This window comes from Triticum dicoccoides, chromosome 2B, assembly GCF_002162155.2.
Source record: "Triticum dicoccoides isolate Atlit2015 ecotype Zavitan chromosome 2B, WEW_v2.0, whole genome shotgun sequence".
Taxonomy (NCBI): Eukaryota; Viridiplantae; Streptophyta; class Magnoliopsida; order Poales; family Poaceae; genus Triticum; species Triticum dicoccoides.
Window position 1 is genome coordinate 820,624,161 of NC_041383.1, and position 10,896 is coordinate 820,635,056.

At 48.1% G+C, this 10,896-nt stretch overlaps 1 long non-coding RNA gene across 1 annotated transcript; it reads right to left on the reverse strand.

The window, feature by feature from the left end:
* Nucleotides 1-8,592: 8,592 nt before the first annotated feature.
* LOC119369014 lies at nucleotides 8,593-9,934 on the reverse strand. The gene is made up of 3 exons (XR_005176807.1): nucleotides 9,835-9,934; nucleotides 9,229-9,720; nucleotides 8,593-9,052 (listed from the first exon to the last, which is right to left on the reverse strand). It is a non-coding gene; the product is annotated as an uncharacterized LOC119369014 (long non-coding RNA).
* Nucleotides 9,935-10,896: the final 962 nt, after the last annotated feature.

Here is a 10,896-nt window from a genome sequence, read left to right on the forward strand (position 1 = left end):
TCCTTCCTCCTATATATACCTACGTATCCCCGAACGATCAGAACAGGAGCCAAAAACCTAATTCCACCGCCGCAACTTTCTGTATCCACGAGATCCCATCTTGGGGCCTGTTCCGGAGCTCCGCCGGAGAGGGCCGTCATCACGGAGGGCTTCTACATCATCATAGCCCCTACGATGAAGTGTGAGTAGTTTACTTCAGACCTTCGGGTTCATAGTTATTAGCTAGATGGCTTCTTCTCTCTTTTTGGATCTCAATACAATGTTCTCCCCCTCTATCGTGGAGATCTATTCGATGTAATCTTCTTTTTGCGGTGTGTTTTTTGAGACCGATGAATTGTGGGTTTATGATCCAGTATTATCTATGGAAAATATTTGATTCTTCTCTGAATTCTTTTATGTATGATTGAGTTATCTTTGCAAGTCTCTTCGAATTATCTCTTTGGTTTGGACAACTAGATTGGTAGTTCTTGCAATGGGAGAAGTGCTTAGCTTTGCGTTCAATCTTGCGGTGTCCTTACTCAGTGACAGAAAGAGTTGCAAGGCACGTATTGTATTGTTGCCATCGAGGATAACAAGATGGGGTTTTATCATATTGCATGAATTTATCCCTCTACATCATGTCATCTTGCTTACGACGTTACTCCGTTTTTACTTAATACTCTAGATGCATGCTAGATAGCGGTCGATGAGTGGAGTAATAGTAGTAGATGCAGACTCGTTTCGATCTACTTGTTTTTGGACGTGATGCCTATATACATTATCATTGCCTAGATATACTCATAACTATGCTCAATTCTGTCAATTGCTCAACAGTAATTTGTTCACCCACCGTAGAATACTTATGCTCTCGAGAGAAGCCACTAGTGAAACCTATGGCCCCCGGGTCTATTCTCATCATATCAATCTATATCACTTTATTTACTTGCTTTGTTTTACTTTGCCTTTTACTTTTTACTTTGCATCTATCTATCAAAAATACCAAAAATATTATCTCTATCAGATCTCACTCTCGTAAGTGACCGTGAAGGGATTGACAACCCCTAAGCGTTGGTTGCGAGTTGCTATCGTTTTGTGTAGGTAGGAGGGACTTGTGCGTGGTCTCCTACTGGATTAATACCTTGGTTCTCAAAAACTGAGGGAAATACTTACGCTACTTTACTGCATCATCCTCTCCTCTTCGGGGAAATCCAACGCAGTGCTCAAGAGGTAGCACCCACCAGTCCGGCGTGCTCCTCAACCAGGATGCCTGCCGGGTATGATGCCGCCGCAGCCACTTGCCACCAATCCATCTTCAGAGTTGTACTACTGCATCGACCTTGCCCGGTCTAGCTGCCGCCGACGCCACCACGACGCCAGACATCACCGACCTCCTGCGTGTGTCCATCACCACACATCTGACGCCAAGCCTGCGCTGCTCCATGCCGCCAAGAGCCGCCGCCATGAATATGTAGAAAGAAACACCGCTCCACCGAAGAAGCCATCCGCTGGTCCCTCGAGCCCGAGTGCATCTCCAAGAATGTCGCCCCCAAGGGGGTAACGACACATGAATGCCGCCGTCATCTGATCAACTGATATAGGTTTTCCCCCAGAGGTATTGGGTGGGTTTGGGATTTGTACCTCGATGATGCCTTCATGAAGGAAATGATGATAAGGGCATCGTCATCGCCGGCTCCAGCCAACGACCGAAGACCAAGTTTTCACTCGAATCTGTCCCAAGACATCCACCCGACAACCTGTGCACTATCTCGGCCGCCTTCAAATCCCTAGATCTAGCCGCCTAGATCCGGCAACCAACCGCAACAGCAGTGCCACCGTAGGATCCCTGGCACACCGGCCACTGCCTGAATGCGCCACCACTAGAGCCTGGGAGGAGGACTCCCACTCCACCTCGCCAAACCACGAGAGCCGCAGAGATCGATCCCGCACGCTCATCACCGTCTCTGATCTGAACCAATCCGCGGCAAAACCACGAGATCGACGATGTAGATCCGCCTTGGACAGGGACAACACCACGCCATGCCGTCGCAAGAAGCCCGAGCTTCACCCGCCGCCACCTTCCAGGGCCGCCGCCCCGGGATCCAGCCGCTGCCGACAGGACGAGCCACCGGCCATCGCGACCAAGGCCGTCATACCCGCGAGCCCATCGAACGGCCGGCGCCACCAGATCTTCCTCGGAGCTGCAGCTCCGCCTCCCCCACTCAGCACCACGCCGCCACCTTGCGTTGTCGCCTAATGCGTCGCCGCGCCGCCGCGACGCAGATCGGGGGAGAGCGCCCCGGCACCATGGGTGACCCGCCTCACCTGATCTGGCATGGGAGGGAAGAGAGCCTCTGCCGCCGCCATCAGCCGTCTGGGGCTTTGCCCGGCTACCTCCTCTAGTGGCGGCGGAGGGAGGGGGGATGGACGTGCCCGGGGGCGGCGGCTATGGTTTCCACCCGAGCCGCCCTAGCGGGAAAGCAAGATGGGGACGACGCGGCTAAGGTTTTGAGCAGGAGGGCGACCCAGTGCCTCACATGTCGATCTATGACCGTGAAGAAAAATGCACCCGACCAGGTGAAGACCAATGTGATGCAGTTGTGTAGTGGACTGGGGCTCCAGGTTAAGAGCGGGAGCGCCTTCCCCAAGGTGAGTTTCCTTGGGTCAGTAAAGCAATGGAAATACACCTGGTTTTATTGCCAGGACGTCCCAAAGACTGGGACTCAGTCGGGCCTCCCGTTGTACTCCGCGGAGAGGGTGCAGGCACCTAGCTATGTCGCTCACGGTGTCGAAGGAGGAGAAGGTTGAGGTCGGAACCTTGACCGACGCACTGGTGGGTGTGGTCAGGGCAGGCCTGAGTAATATGGACCTACTGGAGGTCTTCCTTAGTTGGCAGATCCAGTCGCTGCAGGAGAGGGCGCATCCCATGTTGATGTACGAGGGACCGAGTGACCCCACTCGAGTGCACCCGAAGGAGCTGATCAAGAAGGCCGTGGAGGGAGAACTCAAGGCCATCACCTCGGCCTGGGACAACTCGCGTGGATCCAGGAGGGTGCCTCTGTACAACAAGGACCACCCACCGGTTGAGGTAATTCTCTGTTTATCTAGTCGAATTGCTTCGATGTTATTTCCCGAGTGATATTGTATTTAGTCCTTGTGATAGTTTCTTTCTTTTCCTCAGCAGAGCTCCCAACAGATGATACCGCAGGTGCCAGTGCTCGACCGGTCGCCTGGCGACATGGCGAGTGATGACCCACAAGTATACAGGATCAATCATTGTCCTTCCGATAAGTAAGAGGGTCGACCCAACTAGGAGCAGAAGGAAATGACAAGCGGTTTTCAGCAAGGTATTTTCTGCAACCACTGAAATTGTTGATAACAAATAGTTTGATAGCAAGATGATTTGTAACGAGTGACAAGTAGCAATAGTAACTAAGGTGCAACAAGGTAGCCCAAGCCTCCCACTTATGATTAAACCCTCTCAAGCATCCGCAACTATGAAAGAAGAATTAAGATAAATCTAACCATAGCGTCAAACATGTGGATCCAAATCAGCTCCTTACGGAATAGCGCATAAACTAGGGTTTAAGCTTCTGTCACTCTAGCAACCCATCATCTAATAACTACTCCACCATATGCATTCCCTTAGGCCCAAATATTGTGAAGTGTCATGTAGTCAACGTTCACATAAGACCACTAAGGGAAACAGCAACATACATATCATCAAAATATCAAACGAATACCAAATTCACATGATTACTTATGACAAGACTTCTCACATGTTCTCAAGAACAAAAGTAACTACTCCACATCATATTCATGTCCAAGATCAAAGAGGTATTTAATAGCATAACAGATATGAACATATAATATTCCACCAAATAAACCAGCTAGCATCAAGTACAAAATTTAATCAACACTATTAGCAACCCACAGGTACCAGTATGAGGTTTTGATACAAAAATTGAATACAAGAGATGGACTAGGGTTTAAGATGAGATGGTGCTGGTGAAGATGTTTATGAAGATTGGTCCTCCCATGATAAGAGGGTTGTTGGTGATGACGATGGCTTTGATTTCCTCCTCCCGGAGGGAAGTTTCCCCGGCAGAATCGCCCCACCGGAGAGCAAAAGTGCTCCTGCCCAAGTTCTACCTTGAGAAGGCGACGCTCCATCCCGAAAGTCCTCTCCTTTTTTTCTATGTCAAATGGGCTTATATATTAGAAGATGGGCACCGGAGGCTAGCCAGGGGCCCCACAAACCACTAGGGTGCGCCCGGCACCAGGGTGGCCCCCTCTAGTACTTATTTTCTCCAATATGTTTTATTTATTCCACAATAAATCTCCGTGAAATTTCAGCTCATTTGGAGATATGCAGAATAGGTATCTCTGACATCGCTTTTTCAAGTCCAAAATTCCAGCTGTCAGCAATATCCCTCTTCATGTAAATCTTCCATATTAAGAGAGAAAAGGCATTAGAATTTCTTCATAATGGGTTATATTGATTAAAAACACTATAAATAACAGTAGGAAAACATGATGCAAAATGGACGTATCAACTCTCCTAAGTTTAGACCTCGCTTGTCCTCAAGCGAAGGCCGATATTGATAATCATGTCCACATGTTTATACAGAGAGAGGTTTCGATAAAAAGAAAATACGGACATATTGGCATCATGTTCATTATTATAGCAATAATATATTATCATAAAACTTCTCATGAGCAAGTAACAATTCATCACAACAACGAAGTATAAGGCATAAACTTTCTTGAAAACTAAAAAACGGTGTTCTCAGTCAATAAGGCAATTACTGTTGGAAATATGAGCAATTTACAATATGATTTTATTAATGGAAATACTAGATAAAACATGACTAAAATAGCAGAGATAAAGCAAGTCATGCGATGTGACAGAGAGAAGGTAAATAACATCTGAAAATATGAACTAGAACCGAACATATCTAGAGCAAAGAGTAGAACAAGAAATTGTGACAGGACCTCTAACAGAAAAAACAAGAATATGTACGGGACAGCAGCAGCAACAGTAGCACTGGACATGGGGTCAGTGTCCTCAGTAGCCATGTCGTCGAGGAGGTTGTCGACGTCGGGGAAGAAGTCGTCGTCGGGGAAGTAATCGTCGGAGCCCGGGGCGTCCGTGACGAAGAAGTCAGTAGTCGCGTTGAGCGCTTCCCAAAAACCTTATCACCCTTCTCCCGTACATGACTCAAAGAGGTGGAGTTTCGGAGGCCTACTCTCCCGACCTGCGGTGCACGCCGCAAGCCGGGATGGGGAAGATCATAGCAGCAGTGCAGTGCTCAGGAACTTTGTGGCGAGAGGAAGAGGATCTTCTGAAGAGGAGCGACCTCCCTTTTATAGGCACAGGAGAAGAAGGCGAGAGGCTGCGCCGGGAGCTGAAGGGAACGAGGGAGACGAAACTTACATGCAGCAGCCGAAGGGTGCAGCGTTCGTATTCAGTATCCACTACAGCAAAAACTTTCCAGCTCCCGAGTGACCTTTCGTATACCCGTAGTGCGAGGCAAAAATTTAGACATCGGCTCGGCTCATTCCCGCAACCCGCGGCGCGGCGCGTCGTGACGGGCGGCGGAGGAGAAGCGCGCGTGGATGTCCCTCTTGTTCTCGTGCTCATACAAGTGGGGAAAGAACCTCCCTTATAAGGAGGTCCAACTCCCACTAAACTAACAGTGTGGGACTAAACTTTAGTAGTATCCTTCCTTTGCACGAATGGGTTAAGTGGGCCTCTAGAAATTTCTGAAATAGTTATTAAAAGTCCCGAAATAGACTAAATTCCAGCAATTACAATTCATCATCTTGTCCGGCGTCGACTATCTATCATGCAAGCCTTCATCCTCCCCATTCTAGTCGCATGCTTCCAAGCACTTCTGCATATTCAATTTATTTTCTTTCTATATCATCGAGATGAAGTTCTGTGTGTTTTTTGCTTGTACTGTTTAATTGATGAACCAGCTGGTTTGTTCAATGTGAAATAAGGCTAGTTTGGTGGCATGCCAGGTTTTTTGTCCCTTAGGTTAGGTTCCCAGCGAATGTAACTAGAGGGTTTTCTTGGTGTGCATCTAACTCAGCGGACCTATTTCCATTTTCTACTATTGTGTTGAATGTTGTATACATTCTTCTAGGGTAAAATTATGTGATCCTCATGATGAACTTTCTAAGGTCATGAGTTTTACTGCCTGAAAGCTAGCTAGCTCATGACGAACTTTCTATTTTCATTTTCCTTCCAAATAAATAGCTCGTGATGTACTAGTTCACTTCTTTGTGATATACAGTATTACCGGCTTGTTTGCCTGGCGCCTCTCTGCCCAAATAGCTGCTTTAAAAGCATCTCTAATAGATGGTCCAAATGTAAAAATAACTAACTTTTGAACCGTGTGGGGCAAAAAACGGTGTTCCAACAGACGGTCCATATGCAAAAAAAAAATGAACCGCGGCCTCCTCGTGATGTAAAATCCAACACCTCGCGGTGCAAATTTACATCACGAGGCGCATCTGGTCCAAAACCAGGCGCCGCCCGCGAACGCCCAAGCGCCACTTCCTTTCCGCTCCCGCCCGCACCCGTCCGCCCGCCCGAAGACCAGCCGGCCGGCATCCGCCGCCGCGACCGCCGAAAACCACGCCGTCGGCGCCGCCACCACCCCAAATCCCCGCCGCCGCCCTCCGCTGCCGCCACCTCCCTCGCCGGTAGCCGGCTCGCAGCCGCCCGGACGCTGCCAAATCAGGAGGCAGCCGGCGCGGGATTCGGCGCCTTCGGCGGTCTGGCTGCCGCGGTAGGCCTCCGCCGGGTCTAAGGCTGCCGCAGACCTCGTCCCCGTCGGCCGTGAGCCTGTTCACGGCCGTTGCGCCGGGCGCACGACCGCGGCACGAAGCCCTCCACCCGGCTGTTGAAGTACTGTTCGCCGCCCGCCGAGCTCCTCTTGGCCGGCCTCGAAGCTCTTTTCTTATTACCGCCGCCGTCCGGAGGAGCCGAGCGCAGCCGTCCACAGCCATCAGCAGCAGCCAATCCAACCGGCGGCCATCTTCTTCCACCGCGTGCACTAGGTGTTCGACGGAATTCCCCAAGGTAAAAAAATAACGAAACTTGATGATTTAACTTGGGATTGGATAGTATGTTTGACGGTGGTTGTGTGCAATGTAGATGAGCTCGGTTGACTCCTCTTTCGTGGATGATTCATCGTCGGACGAGGAATTTGATTTGCATGAAGAAGAGGAGGTTGCTATGCTAGTGTCCATGCACAAGAGGAAGAAACCGAAGCACGGTGGTTCCGTTTATGGTCGTGCGTTCATTCGGAGAGAATGGATTGATGCGCACAAACGGTTTGTGCGCAACTACTTAGCATCATCACCTGTTTTTCCGGAGAATTACTTTCGACGCCGTTTCAAAATGTCAAAAGACTTGTTCTTCTGCATTTGCAATTCCGTGAAGCAGCATAATCCAGTCTTCGAGCAGAGAAGGAACTATGCCGGGTTGCTTGGTCATAGCATTGAGCAGAAGGTCACTGCCGCTTTGCGCATGATTGCATATGGTGTTCCGGCAGATTACATTGATGACAACTTAGCGATGGCAGAGAGAACTTCTATCTTCTATGTCAAGCAATTCGCAATAGTTATGGTAGAAGTGTTCGGTCCACAATACTTGAGAGCACCCAATGCTCAGGACACTCAGAGGCTTTTGGAGATGAACAAAGCTTGAGGGTTTCCAGGTATGCTCGGGTCTGTGGATTGCATGCATTGAAAATGGAAGAACTGTCCAAAAGCATGGCATGGATAATTCAAGGTTCGTGGGAAGGATGCCACTATCATTCTTGAGGCAGTTGTTGATCATGAAACATGGATTTGGCATGCATATTTTGGTATGCCCGGTTCTTGCAACGACATCAACGTGCTCGACCGGTCACCTCTCTTTGCCAACTTAGCAAATGGAGAAGCACCATCGGTGACCTTCGAAGCAAATGGCCGCACCTACAACTATGGGTACTATCTTGCAGATGGGATCTACCCGAGGTGGAGTACATTCGTCAAGCCGGTTGCAAAACCTGAAGGTAAAAAAGAACTTGTCTTTCATAATGCACAAGCGGCGGCTAGAAAAGATGTTGAGAGGGCATTTGGGATTTTGCAATCCCAATTTGCTATTGTGCGAGGACCATCTAGATTTTGGGATCAAAAGATCCTTTGGTACATCATGACCGCTTGCGTGATCATGCATAACATTATCAATGAGAACGAGCGCGGAAAACATTTAGATTACAACTTCTATCATTTGATGGGCATTCCTGTTAACCTCATGCGAAAAGAACAGGGCATCAGACGTTTCATGAAGGTGTACAGCGAGATTAGAGACACCGATGTGCATGACTAACTCCAGAAAGATTTGATGGAAGAGCATTGGAAATGGCATGGCGAAAGATCTGCATAGATTCATTATTTGTTTGTTCAAAACTATGTTGTATTATGGACGCGGATTTTTGGCTCCCAGGTGCTCCGCCCACCGGAATCGACGCCAACCGTTACTTTGGCCAGATCGTGACATTTAATATGCATGTTATTAAACCAGTTAAGATACAGCTGCAATACGTTGCCAGGATACAAGCAGTGGAGCCCAATATCAATTGATTGCGGTACATGTCGGGCACCGGCGAAAAGGAAAAAATTAATTTAGGCTCTCTCTCCCCCATTCTACATCCTGCCCCCATTAACCAAAATCAATCATGGCCAATCTGTTCTTTCAACAGAGGATGTGCAATGGCAAAGCACCGGGTCCCCTCTACTGCAGACTTCCTAGATTCAGCGCCATGATGTAGAGGAGCACGCATAGCTCTGGCAATGGAGTTGGCACCAAGTTTCTCCATTCTAGTCCTCGTGTCAAATCTGTTGTCCAAACTGGCTTCATTCCAAATCAAATCAAACATGTTGCTCACGCTTTAAACAAAACCTTAGGTGCACACAGTGTGGGATTGCAGGATTCATCAATCTACCACGGGCTCCCTCGGCTGTTTTCGCTGCTCGGGAGATGACTGTACTTGGCTACTTGCCACCGTGCTTGCCACTGTTAAAGAGTAGAAAGGGTGATTCAGATAGTGTGCAGTTTCTGAATATTCGACTATCAATGCTGATGATAATGGCTCAAGGACTGCCCAATGTAATCCTTGCTTTGCTATTGTAAATTTTAAACAAAACAACGTTTGATTTGGTCTCTCGGCAATGTTTATGTAACAGGCTCACCTTGGTTCACTGCATTTTGTCATCTGAATTGCAGTCCCTCTGTATCCGAGCAGGTAAATTATAGAGATCAGCCACATCCCGGTCTAGGGAAGTATAAATGCACTAACTGCCATTATGGTAGTGTGTTTGAAGACTCAAATTTGAAAATGTTTACAGTGTCCAGAAGATAGGCCTGAACTTTCCGGCAGATCCTTGGTACAGGAATTCCCTGGTTACACACATATATTGCAGGTACTAAACTTCCTGGATAGATAGTTAGGGAACATCTAGGGGATTAGCTTCACAGATCCCTAAATTAGCATATTCCGTGTAGCCTGATGCACGGGTACAGAACAACGGCTGGGCTGAGAATCCCAACGATGAGGAGGACATTGAGAGGCGCCTTATTATTCTTGGGTAAGTTGTCGGCATGGATGAACAGCTTAGGCCACCTTGCACGAAGCACTTCTTGATGTACACCGCCTCCCATTAACAGAATTTACACCTCCTAGTCTATATTGTGGATTAACAACAAACAAGATTTCTGTTACAACCATATGCCTCGCCAACTCATTTCCAATACGGGGTAAATAGATTGGAGCAAATGAGTAAGGCTCCAAAGCTTACCCAGTGATGCTTGCACTTGTAGAAATACTTGCCAGGGTTGTTCTTTGTCCATGACTCATGAGTAACCTTCTCCATTGTTGCAGTACGGGCACTTTGATTATTTTCTGTCGCAAATCACAGTCATGTAAAATCTCAGAATTGCCCAGATTTTTCCCCGCCTAAAAAACCAAGATTTGAACACCACAATATCATGTTGTACAAAAAATATCCAGGAAACCTCAGAGAGAAAATTCGAGGAAAGAAAAATTTGAGAGAACATTGGGTGTCAGAGTTGACGATGAAAAATTTTCCAAGAAACCTCAGAGAGATTTCGGGGAAAGAAAAATTTGCGAGAAAAAACGAGGAAAAAATACGATCTGAACACCATTGGGTGTCAGAGTTGATAAGGAAAAAAGATCCAGGAAAACTTAGAGAGAAAATTCGAGGGACGAAAATTACAGAGAGAATATCGAGGAAAGAAAAGACGGTCTCGACACTGAGGATCCTTGCCTAGTCGACGGCCTTCATCCCCAAAGTCTCAGCCGTGCTGGATCTGCAGTCACCGGTTCGTGCTTCCACCGTTCCCGGATCCAACGCTGGCCGTGTGTGGGGTGGGGTTGGAGGTTGAATCCATCGGCGGCTGTAGGCGATGTGCCAGTGGAGCTTCGTCCCGAGCGCCGGCGACACGTGGGTGGCGTTGGAGGCGGGGCACAACAAGCATGGAGGAGAAGCACGACGGTGGCTCACCGGGGCAGAGGAAGAGAGATGGATGGATAGGGACGAGGGTTCGGCCGTTCGGCCACACACGAGAGAGGAGCAGGCCAAGTTAATGGAGGGCACTGTTCGTAGCGTGAAGTCCAGCTATCTCCTGACACGAGGCCCATCAATGCGACAGAATACATGCCTATACGCTGCCAGTTAATTGAGTGTTAATAAAGGATACCACAATGAATACAAAGGGTATACATGCACCATTACTAATCTTGATGTGGGTATAAGGTTCAGATGTAAGGTTCAGATGTGGGTATAATTACTATGCAATTACCGTTGTATTATGCAAAACTATGTTGTATTTGTGTTGCA